Genomic DNA, 23299 nt, shown 5'->3' with positions numbered 1-23299 from the left:
TAAATGAGGAAAATACCTAATAAAAAAATAAATTATAAAAAAAAAACAAAAAAACAAACAAAAAAAACCCAAAAAACAACAACAACAACAACAAAAAACTTAGGGGGTGTCGAACTCTATATCCTCAGACAGGAGCTCTGGTGACTGAACACATTTTCCTCACTCTTAGAGCTATCAGACTCTACTTACCCTGGGTTGAGATCTGAGCCTGGCCACTAACAGTAGATGTTTCCTCTGAATTTCCCTGTCTGAGCCAATGGCCTGCCACCTATATCCTTGATTTCCCAGTGTCCCTTACTCTCTTTTTACTCTCTGCTTCCTTGTGCCTTCCCATTCCCTGGGGCTATGGAAAGCCAACTTAAAGCACCTTGACTATTATAACTGTTAGCTGTTGTTATTCTTTGAATGGGTTCCTCTCCTGCCCTCTGATTCATACAGACTGACACAGAGATCTCAATTCTTATGACCTGTCCATGGGAGAAATCACTGTCTCCACATTCCACAACTGGGTTTGAGATGTGGGCTTGTGATGGCAGATAGGATCCCTGTTCTCACTTGACCCACTTGAACTTCCTTTTGGAAGCTGCTTGCCCTCACCTTGCCCCACCAGGGAGTTTCAGATCTTTTCCTCCACACTTTTCAGGCATGCTTTCACTTCCTTCATACATTTCCAAAGTGTTTCTCTCTGTCTCTGTCTCTATCTCTTTCCTTCTCTGTCTCTCTCCCTCTTCCCCTCCCTCCCTTCCTCTCTCTTCCTCCTTCTTTCCTTCTCTCCCTCCCACCCTCCTTCTCTCTGTCTCAGTAATGCAGTTCAGTTTTAACTGACTTACTTTTTCAACAAGCCACACAGAAGCAGCTCCAGTTCTATCATCTTTTCCAGAGGACTCATAGGACATTTCAATTAACACCATTGTGCCTTTCTTCTCCCTTTATCTTCTGGCAGTCTTTTAAGTACATTCTCTATTCTGTATGTCCCTCTTCTATTATCTCTGTCCTTACACAGTAGCTTGTATTATTTTAGAAGTTTTGAATTACTACATTTTCACCGGCTTATCATTGCTCCACTTTCATTATTTTCAGAAAATAGGCCACAGAAACACTAACTAACTTCATTTCTTTTCATTGTTTATGCACTTTCACAGTCATGCATTTTGATGTTATGTGCTCCTAACTCTCCAGCTGTACTTTGCTGATTTACACAGTCAGTATTGATTGTGGTCTCCAATGAGACCTTTGTACTTCCCTGCATTTCTGTGCTTTTCTCTAAGAGCATTCCCCCTGCTCTACCAAAGTCATTTAGTTTAGATGCACAGATGAGACATCTCCCCAGTTGTTTACCTGAAGGTATCTTTGCCTAATTCGGTAGATTCATTTCATGGGTAAAGTTCCCAGCAGAACTTTCTACATCACATTGAAGCCTTTAGACAACATCTAAGGAAGCTGGCTGCATCGATCAGAGCACCAATCTCTATTCAGCAAAGGGACTTATCTTTAGTTAGAAGCCAGCAGGTGTCATGGGCACAGTTGGCTTAATAATAGGCATGGACTGTGCACCTGTGAGTGCTGCTGAGTAGACTGCTCCTCTGTAGGGGCTGGACTTAGGGCAGCAGAAACAGCATTAAACCACCGCCTTTCTGAGAGAGCTGAGCAATCAATCACTGGAAGGTTGGGGAATGTTGTAGGTTGGTTGTTCCGGGGGAAATAACTAGCTGACATAGAACGATTCAGTTCTTTGCAAGTATAGCCCTGCAAGCACATTCTTGGAAAATACCAGCCTTGCAATGAAGGAAAGGAGACGTTCCAGGGCCAGTTCTTTTCCCATGTCTGTTGTGTTCTACCTATTAAATCTCCCAAGTGTCACCTTTTAGCTTTCATGCTTGATGGACAGTCTCTCTTTGTTTCATCTTTAAAGGTGTGTGTGACATTTCCCTGTAAGAAGCACTTAAAAGAAATTAATTGGTACTCAGCTGAAACCTGTCCAGAAAAAAAAAATGACAGTGAGAAAATAGAAAATGCCTCAGACAAGTGTCTGGGGATGCAGAGAGAGAATATGGGTCTTTTCATCTTGCCACAGAATACAGGGAGACACTGTAACAGCAGTGCTAAATCAGGAGACCATCATTGAAGGGTACAAACTCACCCCTAGACTTTGTCTTCTACCCTGATCACATGCTCCTCACACCGGGTCTTCCTAGAATTAGTGCATCTCCCCTTATGCTCTCCTTCTCCTGAACTGACTATTACCTATATGGGAATATGACTCTTGCTAGTCCCTGGTTTCCTGGACTGAACAGCTGTGGTCAGGGCAAATGAAGATAGGAAGTGTGGATGAAGGGATTCATGATTTGATATACATCCTAAAGCCACACCAAGTGCAACATCATCCTGTGCCAGGTCATGTTCAGAGAACCGCTATAGTGGATCCTTTAGAGAGGAGTATGGGGAATATGAACAGTATCAATAGTTCAAGACAGTAGAGAAATGCTGGTCTGAATGTAGTCTGAAGCATCACCATCTTTCTCTCATGGTGATGGTTTACTTGTTTGTCTTATTTGTTCCGAAGCCTCAAGATTGAACTTGGGTCTTTACTCATGCTATGCTAGACCCCAGTCCATGAAAGTAGATTGTAAGATGTAAGGATTTATACAGATAGTCTATATATTATTAAGTTGTGGATGCTCTGCAGTTTATTTTTACATTTCGTAAGATGTAAGGATTTATACCACCGATAGGCTATATATCTTTAAGTTGTGGGTGGTATGCAGTGTATTGTACGTACTGGACAGTGCTTGGTTAATTGTTTTCATTCTCACAGATGAAGCCTTGCTTTTCTATCATCTGCCAATGCAATACCTCCATTCCTAACATGATGATTATTTGGGTCCAATATTTCTTAGTTGGAAGAAGGAGCAGTGATAGAGTGCATGTCAGTAACCGGTTCTCTGCTAGGGCCAAGGAAGGAGCAGGTGGCTGACACTATGAGGATGCCTCACTGCTGACTGCTTTGCCAATGGCTACCGTTGTGTTGCTGCCATCATTGGGGCACAGAAAAGGAGGAAAATTCTCTGTCCCCTGGACTAAGGAATAGCAGCAAGGGTCTCCCACTAATAAATAAAAATGTGTCCCAACCACTGTAACCACTGTGTCCCTAGGCACTGTGTAAGAAAGCCCTGCCTGGTGGACATCTATCTGTCCTCAGGTATGGAGTTCACATCTTGGGATTCCTGAGTCAATTGAAGCTGAAGCAGATCAAATTAAACGTTTTCGTCAGGTAGCAAACCCATGCTTTATAAGAGTTTATCACCAAATTCTTCATCTTTTATGGCTTTAGGGGGAGTGATGCTTAAAATATTTCATCAAAGTGCATATGAGTTGTGGTTCTGATTACTACTAATTATAGACCAGAAAATGGAGCATAATCAGGACTAAGGCTAATGAGGCTGGGGTGGCCTCCTCCTAACATGTGGGCCTTTATATGACCAGAATCCAGAGACCATATGGGGTCTTAATCAGAAAAACCTCTGATTGTCACAAGAGAGGAACTTTGAAGTATTCAAGTGGAAAGAATGCATAATCACAAAGATCAATTAGGAGATACTACAAGGTCTGCAGGAGAGTTGAGGAGGGCCTGGGCTAAAGTAGGAAGGAAGATGCTGAGCATGTTTGGTCCATCCAACACTGAACCATTCGAACCATTTTGATGACCAAATAAAAACAGCAAAACAGCAAATCAGCAAATCAGAACATCAACTTCATGTCAGGGGGGATGGTAACCTGTTTATCAAAGAAAGGGGAAATGAAAATAAACAAGTTTCCTTTATAAAAGACAATAGACTTAGTTTTAAATACTTTGCAATATGTGTCCGTAAATTGGATCTGAAATTAGGTAATGGGGGAACAACATAGATCAAAAAAGCATTTTGCATGGATATGGGTGACAGCAGCATAAAATAATACATAGAATAATTGCTTGTAAATGCAAGTTATTTTCATCTGAATACCAGCTATGACATAATTATCCACATAATTGTGCCTGAAAATATAGTTTGAGTGCGCTTGCCTAGCACTAGGGTTTGATGATAGTGTATTATAGCTTCTCAAAAACTTTGATTCAAGTCAATTTGCAAGCTTTGATGAGTGCAAATTACAGAATCCCCATCAGGGAGAGCTGAACAAAAGCAAGGCAAGGATTTCTGTGAGTGCTCTGAGGTTCCCAGATACACAGACTAGCATGGTTCACATCCTGAGATGTCTTGATGGAAAGGATTGCTCCCAGAGAGTCTGCAGAAGCACAGAACTGCAAAGTTACTAGGAAAACAAAACGTCTTTAAACGTATCTAGCTTAAAAACAAAGTACAACAGTTTCCCAAATTGTGTGCTTCCCAGGAAACTTTCACATATATTCAGAATATGCTTGAGACATAAAATTTATTGAACTTAGTCATATTTTTCAGAGCTTTAATGTAACTATGTATTTGACGTTCTAGGAAAGTGTGCTGTCCAACATGGACATGTAACAAATGGCTTCTCTATTTATATGTGTTCATTCTTCATCTTTCCCTGATTCTCCCATGCAACGTGTACCTTGCTGCACAATTAAAGGTAAAAAGACCACACGACCTTTGGACAGTCAATCATCAAGGACAGAGCTCTGCAGTTTCCTTTAATATTACCTGACTCCTGCCAGAGTCATCCTTCCAGACAACAATGATGCAGTAAAATTCCTTTTAAGAAATACTCTTTTGGGGCAAGAAAGATAGCTCAGACGTTAAGAGCATTTCCAGAGCACCTGAGGCATTCACCTCATACCTGTCTCTGACTCCAGTCCCAGGAGAATCTGATGCTCTCTTCTGCCCTCTATGGGTACTACACAATGTGAGACACATCTGCATACAGACAAAAACAACCTTACACACACACACACACAAAGGAACAGAAAAATTTACAATCACTTTATTTGGAAATTTTTAAGATGGTGAATTCAAGGAAAATGTAAAACAAAACAATGGTTTTGCATTTCTTGTTTTTTTATACAAGTCAGGAAAGAGTTTTTTCATTTATTTTTTAAATATTGACTAAAGTAAGTCAGAAAATCTAGTTTAAGATAAGAAAAAATAGGAAGAAAAAACGATTTATCTGGTGTGTTGGCATTACTTCCTGGGAATTGTTAGCTTATGTGATCAGAGATGGAAGAGTCCCGTATGTAATCATGATAGACTCCTGGATGAACTGCTAACCTAAAGCTATTAAAAATCCTGTGTAATGGATCATACTATAACTGTTGACAAATTTTTTTACAGTTCCTTTTGAAATGATTTAAATGGCATTTTTAAGGCATGTGAAGTTCCTTGTGAGTTTGCTGTTTGTACTTTTGCTGTGGCCACAAATGTCAGTCTTTTTAAATAACAAAAATAATTGAGGCGTGATTTTGCAAACTACTGTCAGACATCTTATTCCATAGATATTTTGAATGGATGTTTAATTAAGTGGAAAACTGTCTGTAAGGCGCCACCCCTTAGAGGTGGGCTTTCATAAACCTTGGATTAGATATGTGCTTGCAGATTCCTTTTTTGTCATGATTCTTCGAGTGTTTTAGTGCTGTGTATGTTCCTTTGAATTATAAAAATACAAAAAAAAAAAACCCTCACAAATTTACCAGTCAATATCCCTTGTGGGAACTAAAAAGGGGTCCAGGGGAATAGAAGGAGGAAAGACCTACGCCCCACCAGAGTTCCACCTATGCTCTGGTCAGGCGGACGTGGGAGGGCTGCAAGACTCTTTCCACTCAGCCCCTGGTGGGCATCCAAGCCTCTGACCCACTCTTTGGGGGTGGGGGTGGACAAGGGGCAGCCCAACCTGGGAGCCCTGGGGCTACGCCCTAAAGCCCCGGGGTTATGGGGGAGAGGGATAAGGGAAGAGAGGTTCCCACACTGGTGAGAGTGAGCACAGCGGATCTTGACTAGAGCACTAGTCAAGCAGGAAGCAGGAGCAGGAAGGCCTTCCATTAGAAACGGCTCATTAGGAGAAAGCCTATCCTGCCCTCCAAGCGCGGGCGGCCCATGATGAACAGAGACTGTCTATGGTTTTAGAGCTTTATTATAGAAAGGCACGGAAAAAAGGAGAGAAAGGAAAGAGAGGGAGAGAGAGAGAGAGAGAGAGAGAGAGAGAGAGAGAGAGNAGAGAGAGAGAGAGAGAGAGAGAGAGAGAGAGAGAGAGAGAGGATAGTTAGAAAATTCCTCAACAAAATATTGGCCAAATAAATCCAGTAGTCCTTTGAAAGGATGCTATACCACAATCAAGTGATGCTCGTCATTGGTACTCAATGAGTTGGTGTGAAAAGTAAAGGCGTAATTCAGCACGTTGAACGAATGAAGAAGAGAGACCCTCTGATCACACTAAATATGAAGAAAACTTTTGAAAAGTCCTATATCCTCCTGTGGCGGGTAAAAATCTTTCTAAAACTGTCCAGTATAAATTTAATATCCTTCAACACAATGGTCAGATATGGCAAATTCATAGTTAATATTAAAACGAAAGAATAAGCTATATAGACAACAAAGCGTTAATATCCCACATAAATATGGAGTTCAAGTTAATAGAAGAAAGAGAGAGAAAACACTTTTTAAAAAGAGGGGTTATTTGCATTACAGAAAGTGTGTGAAGGGACTGCCTACAGTGTTCTGACAGACTGAAAACAGCAAACATGGCTGGACTGGCAATCCACACTCTGTCAGAACTTCAGACACACAAAACCACACACAGACACAGTGACCTCAAAAGCACCAAGGATGGGTTGTAGTGTGCCACATAGAAAGTTAAGAGAGAATGGGAAAAGTGATCTCTGGACACAGAAACCCTTATCACCTGGAAGACATACTTGCTTGTCTGAATTTGGGAGACTAGCATCCTTGGCACTCTGCATCCACCTCCCCCAGCCATGTACATTAGTGGAGACTGATTTAAAATGGGATATGAAGAGTGAATGGACAAATCTTCCCAAATGGGAAGAAATACTAAGAGCGTTATACACTTTTTATTAAACATTTTATTGCATATTTTAATTATTTAATTAGTATTTATATTTTTCTGTTTTAACAGCTCAGTGGTTATGTTTCAATTTGTATCCTTTGTAACTAACTGTTTTTGAGATTTTTATGTTGTTTTATGGCTACGTTTTGTGCATGTAGTGTCCACAGGGACCAGAAGAGGGCATTAGAGTCCCCTAGGACTGTATTTTAGACAGCTGTTATCTGCCATATAGCTGTTAGGGATTGAACACAGGTCCTCTGTAAGAGCAGCCAGTGTTCTTAACCACTGAGCCATCTCTTCACCTCCTACAGTTCATTGTAAACACTTGTATCTGATATTTCTTTCTTTAAACTTAACACACAACATTTTCTCTACTGCTTTTCACCTCTATTCCACACATTTCCTCCTTATTCCTCACTCCTGTTTCTCCTTTTGTATTCCTTCTCTACTTCACTAATTAAAAGTGATACACCTGATGCTAAAACATTAAAAACCATAAACTACAACTTTACAATGAATTCACTATTTCCAAGCCTTACTGGAGGCACAGTGTTGTCTACTGCAATTAACACTGGAGCTGCTGTCAGTCCATATATTTGTTTCTGGAGTTAGCTTCTCTCTGGATCACAATCCTAGTGAAAGATATCTTACCAGAACTACTCACATAAAATAGAATGAACAGAACCAAATGGAAAAGAAAGAAAATAAAATGGATGACACATCCTTGCCAAAAAATGCAGAAAGTACAGTACGTGTTGAATCTGCTTTTGTTGTTTGTATGTATATGATATTAGGGCTTATCACTTGGTACTAGAGAACCAATCAAAGGCTCATCCTTGGGAGGGACAAATTTCTCCTCTCTCAGCAGTCATTAATTGCTCATAGCTCTTTATCTAGAACTAGGACCCCCACTCCTGTGAGATTTATACCTTTCAGCCTTAGCATGTCTATTGATATTATTATTATTATTAATTATTATTATTAATTATTATTATTATTTAGGCCTTGTTTAGACAGCCATTTCTAGAGGTGTGTGTGTGTGTGTGTGTGTGTGTGTGTGTGTGTGTGTGTGTGTGTGTATAAAATAATCAAGGAAAACTAGGTCATAAATTTGAGATGTTTTGGTAGAGAGACATAGAAGAGTTGGAGGGAGGGGCATAGGAGGAGGAGCTAGAGAGAGGAAAGGGAGGGGAGTAATAAAATTATATTTTAATTACAATATACTTTAAGATACATGAAACACAACAAAGAACACACAAACACATGAACATGAAACAATAGTTGTACTGAGTAATTTTATGTCACATTGACACTAGCTAGGATCATTTGGAAGAGGGAATGTTATTTGGGAAAAATGGCTTGACCAGATTGGCTTATGGACAGCCCTGTGGTACATTTTCTTGACTGATGGTTGTTACGGGAAGGACGAGCTCATGGAGTGGGTGGCATGCCAGCCCTGGGCTGATGGTTCTAGCTTCTATAGGAAAACAGGCTGAGCAAGCTCTGAGGAGCACAGCAATAAACAGCATTCCTCCATGGCCTCTACATCAACTCCTTTGTTCAGGTTACTGTCCTGAATTCCTGACCTAACTCCTTTATAGAGGAATATAAACAGAAATTCCTTTATAGAGGAATATAAACAGAAATAATCACTTTGTTCCCCAGGTTTCTTTTGGTCATGGTGTTTCCTCACAGCAATAGAACACTAAGACAACTAAAATCACAATCCAGTATGACACCTCTGAATTTCACAATTTCTCAAAATCAGAAAAGACAGATAGCTGAACTGTTAAATGTGATTTCTATAGAGAGGTCTCAAAGAAGCAGATAAATGAAATAAGAAAAATCAATTCTATACCAAATAGAGTCTAAAGAGTCAGCCAAAAATCTCTTAAAGCTGATAAACACTTCCAGTAAAGTGGGCAGATGCAAAATTAGTAGCCTTCTTATATACAAATGACAGGCACTGTGAAAAAATAAATGAAAAATTGCATATAAGGCCCTGGAAGATGAGCCCTTAGTTCTCTTTCCCATCTTGCAAGATGACAGGTAAAAAAAAGTGGAAAACCCTGCTGATACAAAGGAGAGGAAACCTGCCTGCAGCCAAGAAGGCTGGTGGTGATGCTGCTTCCGCTGATGCCCTGGCCACTAGAGCAACCAAAAAGGGTGACCCTAAAGTTAAAAGGCCCAGGAAGGGGAAGTTCCTTTACAGCCAAAACCCTGTCCTGGATAGAGGAACAGCAGCTAATCTCTATCCTGCTATGTGTTCAATAAAGGACTTGTACAAAAGGAAATACTCAGCTGTCAAGTCCAAGGGTGAAAAGAAGAAAAACGAGAAGGTCGTTGCTACTGTCATAAGGACAATTTATGGAGACAAGAATGGTGGTATTGGGGTAGTGAAGCTACAGTAAATGAAGATGTGCCTCAGAAGCTGCTATGTCATGGCAAAACGCCCTTCATTCAACACGTGAGACAGCTGTGTACAACAGCACTCCTGAGACTGTCCTGATCAATGTCACTGGATGACACATGAGGCAGCTTGGCAGAGGTGACTTGTGACTGGACCTTTTGCCTGCAACCTAGTTCCTCTGTGCAGAACACACCAAATGTCTGTCATTATCAACTCTATAAAAATTAATATCAGCAAGGTTTAAATCCCCAAGCCCCCGACTGATGCTTACTTCAAGATGAAGCAGCTGTGCAAACCCAGGCACCAGGAGGGCAAGATATTTGACATGGAGAAGGAGAAATATGAGATTATAGAACAGTGCAAGACTAATCACAGAACTTTGGACTCACAGATTTTGCCAAAGATCAGAGCTATTCCTCAGCTCCAGCACTACCTGTGATCTCAGTTCTTCCCAACAGATGGGATGTATCCTCACAAACTGGTATGTTCCAAATTGCTAACAACCTAATTAAACAGCATGGGAAAAAACCAAACCCAAGGAAATGATCCCATTCACAAAAGCCAGAAAAATAAAATAAAATACTAAGAAATAAGCCTGATCAAGTATGTGAAAGATCTCTACAATGAAAAGGTCCTAACACTGAAGAATGAAGTTGAGGAAGACACTAGCATGTAGGAAGATCTACCATGCTTTTGGATTGGAAAAATTTATGTTATGAAACAATGGCCAGTCAACTCAAAGGAATCCACAAATTTAATACAATCCTGATCAAAATTCTGGGACAATTATTCAGAGAAATAGAATAATCTTAAAATGTAAAGGGAAGCACAAAAGATGAAGAGAAACCAAAGCAATCTTGAACAAAGGGCTAATGTGGTACTAGTCATCATAACTGACTTCAAGTTGCTTCACAGAGCCAAATCAATAGAACTAGCCTGGTACTGGTATAAAAACAGATACACTGATGAGTGGGATACAATGAAGACCTGTATGTAATCCTATGCTCTCATTGGTACCTGAGTTTTGAGAAAGAGACCAAAACACATGTTGAAGAAAAGACAGCATTTTCAACAAATAGCACTGGGAAAACTGAATGGCTGCATGGAAAAGAATGACTCTTGATATGTATCTCTCATACTGCATAAAACTCAACTCAACTTCAGATCGATCAAGGACTTCAACGTAAGACCAGTACTTTAAAAACTGTTAAAGGAAAATGTGTAGAGTGTACTTCATTCAACACATGTTTACAGGATAAGACTTCCAGAAAAGTGATCTGGAACCCTAGAAGGTAGGAGAAAATCCGACAAACGACATTTTATGAAATTAAAAATCCTCTCTACACCAGAGGAAATCATAAATTGAATAAAGAGGTTATTCATAGAATGGGAAAAAAAATCTTTGCCTGCTGTACATCTGACAGAGAATTGGTATCTATTTATATGAAGAATCCAAGAAGCTAAACATCAACAAAATAAACAGCACAAAACACATAAAATTAAACAGAACTTTCAAAAGAAAATATAGAAAAGACTAGTAAATACTTTTTAAAAATGTTCATCATTCCTAGTTAACAGACTAATGAAAATTTAAACTAATTTAAGTTTATATCTCCTTATAATCAGGGTGGCCGTCAACAAGATTACAAGGACCACAAATGCTGGTGGGTAAAGTTGAGAGAAGAACCACTACATAAGCTGAGTCCACAATGGTCACAGGAGAGATCAAAACCCACTGTCATACAGACACCAGGTTAAACTCTGGGTGTTACAAATCAGAAATATTGAATCTGAGGCAGGGACTTATAGGGGAGTGGGGAGTTGGTAGGGGTAGGAAGGTGATATACAAGGTAGGGTTTGAGAGTGATTAGAATGTACTATATGGCTATAAAAAATTGACCAAGGACAAATTTAACCAATAAAAGTGCATAGTAAAGAAAGAATACTAAAATTTATAAGGAATAAACACCAATTTCCATACATCAGAAAGAAAATATCTGATGATGTCAGTATTCAAAGCCAGAGAATCATGGGATGATATATTTCACATTCTGAAATTAAGGAACTGTCAGCCAATCGTGTTGTGCCTGGCAAAATTATTATTACAAATGGAAAATGGAGGCATTTCATTAAAAGTATAAGTAAGGCAATGAGTGACAATTGTCAACATCATCACATATGTTCTTTAAAACCCTTATTCTGAGCCAAATATGAGTGATCAGTGGCCTGGAAGCATAGCCTCAGGCTTGACTAAATTCTACTCCAATATGGTAATAATTTTACTGAGTTTTAATAGAATAAAAGTCATAAATCACCATTCTTTTTAAAATACATTGGTAGAAACATTGCATCAGCAGGTCATAGACAACTTGGCTCTAGATGTCACATTCCAAACTTTCCAGTAATTTAAGCAATTTGTCCACTTTACAGAAAGTTCAGTAAAAGATGTTATTACCCTTTCCAAGAATGTTTACACAACCAAGCTAAGCAATGAAGACAATGATTAAAAGAATCCTTTTACTAGATAGACACAAAGAAAACTATATCCATCTGAGATAGGCGGCGACACAAGACCAAAATACAGTTTCACCAAAGTCCAACTTGGTGATGCCTCCAAGTTGCCTTGAATTACTGTTACTGATCACTGGCAATGTTTACTTCTGCATCTACTTTTGTGTCTGTGGCACAGTGTTCACTTCTGCATCCATGATTTTTCTCTGTCTGTGGCTGAGAAGGGGCCTAAAATGGGTTCGTCTGCCAAGGTACCTGTGCGATATGCCCCAGGCACAATTAAAAACCTTTAGTTTCCAGCTGAATGGTTTTTCTAGCTTGTCAAGTCTCATGGCATTTAGGGTCTTTCATTGTCTATTACTGCTTCAACCTGGAAGAGGAGGCAGAGGGAAGTAGAGCCTATAAACATCTGCTTGCTTCTTTATTACGAACTATTGACTGTGCAGAAACACTGCTCAGCTCCTACCCCAGAGCTTCTTGAGTCTCATTCCTCAGACCCCACTCTGTCCTTGTTGTGGGTGAGCCATATGGTCCAGAGTCTGTGCTGGTACACAGCCATGTGGCATTACAAGAATATCATCAGTAATAGACACACTAGCAGCAGCTTTTAAAAGAAGTGTTTCTCTCCTTCTTCATATGTCATTGCTCCAGCCTCTGGAATCCAACTCTATTCTTGTGACTTATCTTTACTGTGGCTCCATGTCATTTAATAAAGGTGCTTGTGATGGGTGTTAAGTTCTTGCTCAGCCACTTCCCACAGTGAGCAAAAGAGCCACAGTGGTGTAATTTGATACAGTCCTCAATGTTGGAATGGAATCATCTTTCCTGAAACTGTGCTTCTTCCTTATGTCCATCATATCTACAGAGGAATTCTAGAGCTGACTCACAATTTGGGGAAATGTGTGCTTGGCCTTCTTTTTAGGTTGTGCAGATTGGTGGCTCCCTGGATCAGATATTGCGTGGTAGTAAAATGTGCCTCTTAGAGAAGTCTCTGAGATGAGCAGTCAAGAGAGGGGAAAAAAAAAACAACCTCTTTCTCCTGCTTCTGACTGCAAAGACCACATGAAAAACAAAGTAAGATTATTCTCCAAAGATGATTGCTATAGGAACTAAACAAATGAAAAGACCCATAACAAGATGCTCTGAGGATGATCTCTGGCCAATGTCCTTCAGGTTAGCCCTTGTCCCCTTTGGCACTGAGTTCAGAAAGTGTTGTGACTCTCCTGCTCAGCATCCCTCTGAACGTTCCTCTCTAAATTTAGTCCTACAATTCATATGTTATAATGAATGTTTTTTAAAAAAAGAAATGTAAGTCACTTTTCATAGTCAACAATATAAAAAGATATTGTGTCAAAAGAACGATACTGTATAAAATTGCATTCATGGTATGGTTACAAAAAGCATAAATAAATTTTGGGTTGAGACTTGGGTTGCATTCTAATGAAAAATTCATTAAATATGAAAATGTTCCTCAAACAGAGAACCGAAACATAAATTATTAATGGTCCCAAAAATTGTGAATGTGAAATACTCAGACTATAATAGAAAATTGTGAAGTAAAATCTGGCATGATTTATGAAAGAAGTAGTCATTTATGGACACTGACTTGTGAGTTCTATGTTTGTGTATGCTGATTTGTGAGTTGTATGTTTGTGAATGATGACTCAGGAGTTACGTGTTTATGTACACTGACTTGTGAGTTATATAGTAGAGTTTGTGTCGCATGAGAAGTGATGAAGTAACAGCAAATGCACACGTGAATGCTTTGTCATGTTGGTTTTTTAAATTTTTCTTTCATTATTTTTTTAAGTTTAATAAAGAAATTATACTATTTTCTTCCACCTTTCCTCTCTCCAAAGCCTCCTATTGAACATAGAAAGGTCCACAGCATAAACATACATACACACACACACACACACACACACACACACACACGAACACACTCATTTAAAAGGAGAGTACCTGTAACAGGTGGCCTCTGCTTATTGTTATCATCATCATCGTCATCATCATCATATAGGGAAGGATTTTTCTCAGTTTAGCAGTCAAGAACTCACAGGCCACTGGAGCTTTCATAGACCAGGACAGGCTATATTGCCAGCAGCCATTTAGGAGAGATGAAAGGCTAGCAGGTGATCTTCCTGAATTTGTTCTACCACTGAGTGTGGACTATCATATATGAGCCCTTGTAGGCAAGGTTGAAGGGATAATGTATTCAGGTATTGATTCCTGTCATTGATATGCCTTTCTTATCTTTATAAAATTAATATTATATAATCCCTGGGCATGAGCCACCCTATTGGGCAGATTTTTCTGCAGATCAAATGTACTGCCTTGTACTGATGTTAGAGAAACATATTTCTTAATTCCTAATAATGATTCTATACGAATTCCTAAAATTGTACTGTAATTATTAAGCCTTTGAAAATAGTACTGCTATTAAAGCCCTCTCTGAAATGAAAACTGCAATTAAAACTTTGTCAGTCTTCATGTGTTATGAGTTAATTGCTTCTGAGATAGAAAGCAGGCATTTGGGCTAATATCCACTTATCAGTGAGTGCATGCTATGTGTGTTCTTTTGTTAGTGGGTCTTCTCACTCAGGATATTTTCTAACTCCATCCATTTGCCTACAAATTTTATGAATTCATTGTTCTTAATAGCTGAGTAGTACTCCATTGTATAAATGCATCACATTTTCTGTATCCATTCCTCTGAAGAAGGACATCTGGGTTCTTTCCAGCTTCTGGCTATTATAAATAAGGCTGCTATGAACATAGTATATATAGGAGCATCTTTTGGGTATATTCCCAGGAGAGATATTGTTGGATCCTCAAGTAATACTATGTCCAATTTTCTGACAAACTGCCAGACTGATTTCCAGAGTGGTTGTACCAGCTTGCAATCCCACCATCAATGGAGGAGTGTCCCTCTTTCTCCACATCCTTGCTAGCATCTGTTGTCACCTGAGTTTTTTATCTTAGCCATTCCGACTTGTGTCAGGTGGAATCTCATGGTTGTTTTGATTTGCATTTTCCTGATGACTAAGGATGTTGAACATTTCTCTAGGTGCTCTCAGTCATTTGGTATTCCTCAGTTGAAAATTCTTTGTTTATCTCTGTGCCCCATTTTTAATAGGGTTATTTGGTTTTCTGGAGTCTAACTTCTTGAGTTTTTTGTCTATATTGGATATTAGCCCTCTATTGGATGTAGGGTTGGTAAACATCTTTTCCCAATTTGTTGGTTGTTCTTTTGTCCTATTGACAGTGTTCTTTGCCTTACAGAAGCTTTGCAATTTTATGAGATCCCATTTGTCTATTGTTGATCTTGGAGCATAAAACATTGGTGTTCTGTTCAGGAAATTTTCTGTTATGCCCATGTGTTTGAGATACTTCCCCACTGTCTCTTCTATTAGTTTCAGTGTATCTGGTTTTATGTGGAGGTCATTGATCCACTTAGACTTCAGCTTTGAACAGGGATATAAGAATAGATCAATTTGCATTCTTCCCAAATGTACATTCTGCTGACCTCTCAAACTCTCAGAATGCCCAAGATAAAATTCACAGACCACATGAAGCTCAAGAAGAAGGAAGCCCAAAGTGTGGATGTTTCAGTCCCTCTTAGAAGGTGCAACAAAACACTCAAGAGAGGAAATATGGAGACAAAGTTAGTAACAGAGAGTGAAGGAAACGCCATCCAGAGACTGCCCCACCTGGAGAGTCATTCCATATACAGACACCAGACTCAGACAGTATTGTGGATGCCAAGAAGTGCTTGCTGACATAGTCTCAAATAGCTGTCTGTTGAGAGGCTCTGCCAGAGCCTGACCAATACAGGAGTGGATGCTCACAGACAACCATTGGACTGAACATGGGGTCTCCAAAGGAGGAGTTACAGAAAGGATTGAATGAGCTGAAGGGATTTACAACCCATAGGAAGAACAACAATATCAACAACCAGACCCCTCAGAGCCCCCAGGGACAACCAAAGTGTAACATGGAGGGACCCATGGCTCTAGCCATATATGTAGTAGAGGATGGCCTTGTCAGACATCAATAGGAGGAGAGGCCCTTGGTCCTAGGAAGGTTCAATGGCCCAGTGTAGGGGAATATCAGGGAGGGAAGGTGGGAATGGGTGGGTGGGTGCATGAGCACCTTCACAGCAGCAGGGGGGAGGATGAATGGGATAGGGGGTGTCTGGAGGGGAAACCCAGTAAGGGTATAGCATTTGAAATGTAAATAAATAAAATATCCAATAAAAAATGTACCAAAAAAGAACAAACAAGGCAATGTGGTATTTAAAAAAATAAATAAAATTTCCCAAAATAAAGGTTAAAAAAAAAACAAAAAAGGGGGGGGGGCAGGCATTTACAACTTAAAATACATTCTTAAGAGCTGTAAAACAATTAGCCAAAGTCATAAGAGGGAATGAATGTTTTATTGTAGGTGTAAGAATGGAAGATATAATATTGATTAGGTTTCTCTATATAAAGCCTCAATGCAAACTTAGACATAAAAATATAGTTTAGTTTTAGCCTCTCAATGACCATATGGAGCTAGTGACAGATAATCAGTGCCTAGCTAGATAACTAGTCTTAATGGAAACACATGTAAACATCTCTGTTGTAAACTTCTTATTCATTTTATGATGTGAGTTTATGTTGCGACTTTTAGTGAATTTTTGTAAAAACTATGTGGTCTATTCTACTTAAAAAGCTACAAAGACCTAGAAATGATGACATTAGGCAGGACAGAAGGAGAAAGCATAACACAGAATAAAGAAAGAGAATTTGAAACTAAGGCAGAAGAGAGACTGCAGAGCATAGCAAAATATAATAGAGATGAAGAGAGACAAAGAAGTTGCAGAGAGACTGGAAAGACCAGGTCAGCTTCTGTTTTAAGAAGGGAGGAATCGGTCTTTCCTTAATAGCAAGGCAGGGTTAGTCTTACTAAAGAAGATGAAGCTGTTTTGCTTACAGACTTGGGTTTACTTCATTTATTAATAAAAGTGTAGAAGCATTTTCTTTCTTTATATAATAAAGATTAGAGCTCATTTTTCATCTGGAATAAGTGAATTCTTGCTGCCCTAGTGCTTGGTCTTTTGCTCCATATGCATATATAAGCATGGATGTGTGTATATAAAGTATATAAATATGAGATAAGTAGCTTAACCCAACATGAGTGCATGAAGGTGTATGAATACTATGTGCATGAATGTGTGTATGTTTATGAATATTTGGTTCTGTAAAAGATTTTTCTTTTGCAAGCATGACTCTCTTAGATGAAATGCCCTACAGTAGGGAGTGGGAACTTATAGAGCCCACCTCCAACAGAAAGACAAGGCATCAAATGAGAGAGGAGGTTGCCATCCCACAGTCAAAACTCTGACCAATAATTATTCTTGTCTGAAAGAACTGCAGGGATAGAAATGGAGAGAAACCTGGGAAAATGAAGGTCCTGCAACAGGCTAAATGTGGGTTCCAGCTCAAGGGGAGGTTCCAAGTCCTGACAGTATTACTGAGGCTATGGAGCACTCACAAAAGTGGCCCTAGCATGACCGTATTCCAGAAGATCCAAAAAGCAGCTGAAAGAGTCAGATGCAGATATCTGCACCCAACCAATTGACAAAAGCTGCTGTCCCCTTCGGTTGAATTAGGGAAAGGCTGAAAGAAGCTAAAGAGGAGGGTGACCCTGTAGGAAGACTAGCAGTCTCAATTTACCTGGATCCTGAGACCTCTCAATCACTGGGCCACCAAGCAGGCAGCATACAACAGCTGATATGAGGCCCCCAACACATACAGCAGAGGTCTGGGTTCAATCAGGGATGATGCACATAACCCACAAGAGACTGGAAGCCCCAGAAGGTTTAGAGGTTTAGAGTTTATTGCTCTAAACCTCCCTCCTTCTTGGCAATGCAGACAATGCTTCTGAGCAAAAAGCAAAGGAACCCTAGCAATTAATCCTTTACTTAACCCCGTGCTGCTAGGCAACAAGTGTTAATTCACCTAGAGGTCTACAGCTTCTGTCTTCAGAGTAACTCAGAATCAAGACAGGTAAAGGTTATTATAGAAAGCAACCTTAATCACTCCCAAGACAAAGTCTCCCCCCACCCCCAATGTTCTTTTCCCTCAACTACCTTCAAGAGAGAACCAGAGCTCTGGAGCTGGTCTCCAGCACTATATCTCAAACTGACAGCAAAACTTGCCAATATCCACATGATAGTAGCTTTGCAGTTATACAGCTAAGAAAGGAATCCATAGAGGCTTTATCCAACATTTCAAAAAAGCCCATAGAGGAGAGACCATGTGGAATAGAGTTTGATTCCATGCAAAGATCTGTGGTCAATTCATAAAGGTATGGAAAAGAGGCAAAGCCACAACAGAGACATCAGGGTGTTTAGATGCCAGCAGCATAAACTGTTTACTGGAGAGAGCAGTAGTGGAGCTGGCTTGCAAGAAAGAGCACATATACTACAGGACATAGACCTAGAGTAGTGGATCTACTCAAACTTGAGGGTTCCTGGATGCTGCACTTGGAGCTACAAGGTTTGGTGTTTGTCCTGCTTGGCCCTCACCTTTCTTTGGTCTGCTCATTCCTTGCTATATCCAGCTATTTCCTTCTTAAGTAGGAAAATATAACTCTATGCTACTATACGGTGGAGATGTTAAATTNATTAATTATTTATTTATCTATTTATTTATTTTTAATGAGATTGTCTTGCATAGAGAACTTAGGAAGCAACACCTGCTTCCAAGCACAGGGAATATGCTTGTCCTCTCAGTGAGTGCTGGGATGGGATGGGATCTATAACTGAAGTATCTTCCTTAGATGTAGGAGGGAGGGCACACTGGCCCTGCCTACCTTCACCAAGGCCATTTGGTTTCTGCATCAATAATCAGTGATGAAGTCTGGGAATTGCTAAAGAGAGGAAGGTATAATCACCTCCAAACCTGTGTTTCCACAAGAACCGTGGTACCCTGGAAAGTAAAGCAAAAAGGGACACAATAGTCTCATATTGAGTGTTACTTCATCACTAACCTAGATGCCATTCCTGTGGGGCACAATTTGAAAACCTTCACTTTATGCTAACTGCTGTCCCACAGTGCAATATTTGCCCATAGACAGTCTTTTAAAAAGCCTTTTATATACCAGTTTTTAATATATCTGCCTGTTATAAAATATTAAATGACTTGATTTGGTAACTCTGGGCATGTCATTATAGAGTAGACACTGCTTTAGAGAAGGCTGTGTCTCTAATCTCTGCTGCCCTGAACTTGGGCTCATACACAACCTCTCATTTGTCCCTCTTATTCTTGGAAGTGCTGAATTTGCAAACTCATTTCTGGATGAGAACTTTTAAAATCTTTATGCTGAGTTATGCTATTTCCATTTTAGAAAAAGAAAAGGCACATGTATCTAGGCATCCACTGGAAAGAGCACAAAATATGTGCTTATACTGTGTATAATACCTCCTGATATGTTTCTCTGATTATCTATTATACTTCATTTTTAAATGATATATCATATCTAATCCATTAATCCTACTCCAAAGATTTTTGTCTACAAAGCACTTTTCAAGTCTACCACCTCATCATGTTTCATTTACATTTTATTTTTATTAAAATATTTTTACACAAAATATTTTATAATATCCTTTAGCCTCCCGCCAAATCTTCCCAGATCCTACATGTAGTGGTTTGAATATGCTTGACCCATGGTAAGTGGCACTATTTTTTTTTAAATATTTTTATTAGATATTTTCTTCATTTACATTTCAAATGCTATCGCAAAAGTCCCCCATACCTTCCCCCCCACTCCTCTTCCCACCCACTCCCACTTCTTGGCCCTGGCGTTCCACTGTACTGAGGCATATAAAGTTTGCAAGACCAATGGGCCTACTAAGATACTTCTTAATGACCTTATGCAACTCTCTCTCTTCTCTCTCTCTCTCTCTCTCTCTCTCTCTCTCTCTCTCTCTCTCTCTCTCTCGTGTGTGTGTCCCTCCCTCCCTCATCAAAAACAAAGCAAAAATCAAAGCAAAGCCCCATAAGACCAAAAAGGAAGAAAGAAAGGGAGGAAGGAAGGAAGGAAGGAAGGAAGGAATGAAGGAAGGAAGGAAGGAAGGAAGGAAGGAAGGAAGGAAGGAAGGAAGGAAATACAAAGAAATCACAAAAGTCCATTTTTGTGTTAGCCAACTACCCCTGGGCATGGACCCTGCCCTGGCATGTGGCTGGTTTACTCAATTACTCTGCATCTGAAAAACAAACAAACACAAACAAACAAACAAACGACCAAAAACAAACAAAATGATTTCCCCTTTTCTAGCCATACATCAATTGGAAATAGTTTTTGGTTGGTGCTGGGACTTCATCTCCCATTCACAGTGCTAGGAGTTTGTCTAGTTTGAGTCTGTGCCAGTTTCCCATGTGTGCTGTCACACTTTCTCTGAGTTCCTATGTATATAAGTCCTGTTGTTTCAGCTATGGGTGAAATCTCATGGAGTGGGTTTTAAACCTAATCAAAAAGTAGTTGATTGCTTCATAACATTTGTGCAGCCATTACACAAATATATCAGACCGGCACGTCACTGTTGTAGGTCACAGGGTGTTTACCTTGGTGATACTTATGATTTCTTTTTTCCTCAGGTAATGTATAGAGTGCCTTCCAGTGCCATGAATTCTAGCCAGCAAAGGTAAAGCTGGCTCTATGGGCATTGACTCCATTTTTCTGTGTTTGAGGATGTTTTCAGCAGTAGGGTATTGTAACCAGTAGACTTGGCAATGGCCAGTGATGTTTTAGAGGAAACTACAGCTTTTCAAAAGGCCTTTAGTGTTAGTTGACCCTCTGTGTCCATCCTTACCTTCTGCTCCTCCCTCCCTCCCTCCCTCCCTCCCAATTTAATCCTCCTGTTCTAGTTTTCCCTTTATCTTTTATAATACCATATTCTATTTTTCTCTTTCTTGGAAGGTCCCTTTCTCTTTCTGGTTCATTACTACATACTTAACATTTGTAGTTATTCAGATGGAAGCATTCATGTTAAAAACTGAACAGTTAATACCTGCATATAAGAGAAAACATGCAGTATTTGTCTTCTGTGGGCTGTCTGGTTTACCTCTCTTAGGGAGATTGTTTCTAGCTACTTTGATTTTGGCCATTCAGACTCTGGTAGGATGAAATCCCAAAGTAGATTTACTTTGCATTTGCCTAAGGGTGAAGGATGTTGAACATTTTAAAAGTGCTTCTCAGCCTCTTGTTTCATCTTTGGGGAACACTGTTCAGTTCTATATCCCAATCTTAATTGAGTTAGCTTTTTGATTTTCTTACTGTTTTTCAAAGTTCTTTTTTATTCTAGATACTAACCATTATTGAATGTATAATTGGTAAAATTTTTTTCCCATACTATAGACTGAGACTTTTATAATACTGGTGTCCTTTGTTGTACAGAAGCTTTTTAGCTTGATGAGGTTCCATTTATTGTTCATCTTAGTGTCTGTCATTGGTGTCCTGTTGCTATGTTGATATCTGTGGGACATACTGCAACCAGGGTCCATGTTGCTGTCCGTGGCCTGTGCTGCCACCAAGGGCCCTGAGGGTGTCCATAATCTGTGCTGTGGCCAAAGGCTGTATTGATGTCCTTGGTCTAAGCTACCATTGGAGACCATATTGAGGTCCGTGGTCCTTGTGTCCATGTAAATCTCTGTGCTCTGTGCTCTCACGGAAGGCCACGTTGATGTTAACCATCTGTGTTACCACTGAAGGCAATGTGAATGTCTATGGTCTATAGTGCTCGCTGAAATTACGTTGATGTCTATGGGCTTGACTGCTGCTAGGGACCATGTTGGTATCTGTGGCCCATGCCCAGGTGTCTGAGGCCATGTTGATAACTCTGCCTGTACTGCCACTGGAGACAATGCTAATATGTGTGGTATATAGGTCGTGCGGGTGTCCATGTTGCTTCATGCTGTCTCCAGAAACAATTTGGAAGTTCATGATCCATCCTCCCATTGGCTATAACGGTGCAAGACAGGCACTTTTACAGTGATATTGATGAGTGCAGACTCATAGTTGAGAAGAGACTCATAGGTTCCTATGGCAAACTCTACCTCCTGCCAAAGGAGTAGTCTAAACAAGAAAGCCATTGAAGAAAACTCTTAAAAATTGAGATAATAATGCTAAAGTGTATCTCTTCATATCTGATGGCTTCTCGTCAGGGTGCAGGTGGGGAAGGACTCAATTTTCTTCAAAGGGCAGGTCACTGGAAGTTTGACCATGTTCAAGTGAGTATATGGGTAACACAAAATGAACTTGTGTTTTTCTTTTCTTTTTTTTCTTTTACCTGGGGCTGGGTCCCAGCACCTGAGGTCCAGTTCATTAGAGCTGGAAGCATGGCAGTATCCAGGCAGACATGGTGCTGGGGGAGCTGATAGTTCTGTATCTTGTTGTGAAGGCAAACAAGAGAAGACTGGCTTCCACATGGCTAGGATGAAGGTGCCAAAGCCCACCCCCACAGTGACAGTGACACACTTCCTCCAACAAGGCCATGCCTACCCTAACAAGGTCACACTTCCTAATAGTGCCACTCCCTGGGACAAGCATATTCAAACCACCACAGAAAGGCTACTGATTTTTGTGTGTTATTTTTTTTTTCTTGATGCTTTGATGAAAGTTTATCAGCTGTAGAAGTTCTTTGGTGGTAGTTTTAGTATCATTCATATATATATATATATATATATATATATATATATATATTACAGAGGATATAAAATCATATCCTCTGTAAATAAAGATACTATGACTACTTCCTTTCCTGTTTCTATCCCCTTGATCTCCTTCAGTGGCCTTTTTGTCTTATTGACAGTGTTTTTTGCCTTACAGAAGCTTTGTAATTTTATGAGGTCCCATTTGTGAATTCTTGATCTTACAGCACAAGCCATTCAGGAATTTTTCCCTGTGACCATGACTTCAAGGCTTTTCACCACTTTCTCCTCTATAAGTTTCAGTGTCTCTGGTTTTATGTGGAGTTCCTTGATCCACATAGACTTGACCTCACTACAAGGAGATAAGAATGGATCAATTCACATTCTTCTACATGATAACCGCCAGTTGTGCCAGCACCATTTGTTGAAAATGCTGTCTTTTTTTCCAATGGATGGTTTTAGCTCCCTTGTCAAAAATCAAATGACCATAGGTGTGTGGATTCATTTCTGGGCCTTCAATTCTATTCCATTGATCTACCTGTCTGTCGCTGTACCAGTTCCATGCAGTTTTTATCACAATTGCTCTGTAGTAAAGCTTTAGGTCAGGCATGGTGATTCCACCAGAGGTTCTTTTATCCTTGAGAAGAGTTTTTGC

General features: G+C 39.8%; 1 protein-coding gene and 1 pseudogene across 2 annotated transcripts in view; both read left to right on the top strand.

Annotated features, from left to right (window-relative positions):
• Positions 1–23299, top strand: part of Gabrg3 (gamma-aminobutyric acid type A receptor gamma3 subunit) — a 619070-nt gene that overhangs the window by 529514 nt on the left and 66257 nt on the right. The window lies entirely within an intron of this gene.
• Positions 9072–9947, top strand: LOC110297319 (annotated as a pseudogene).

The sequence above is a fragment of the Mus caroli genome, chromosome 7, assembly GCF_900094665.2.
Source record: "Mus caroli chromosome 7, CAROLI_EIJ_v1.1, whole genome shotgun sequence".
Taxonomy (NCBI): domain Eukaryota; kingdom Metazoa; phylum Chordata; class Mammalia; order Rodentia; family Muridae; genus Mus; species Mus caroli.
The sequence above is the reverse complement of the archived record's forward strand: the minus strand, read 5'-3'. Positions and strand labels throughout refer to the sequence as shown.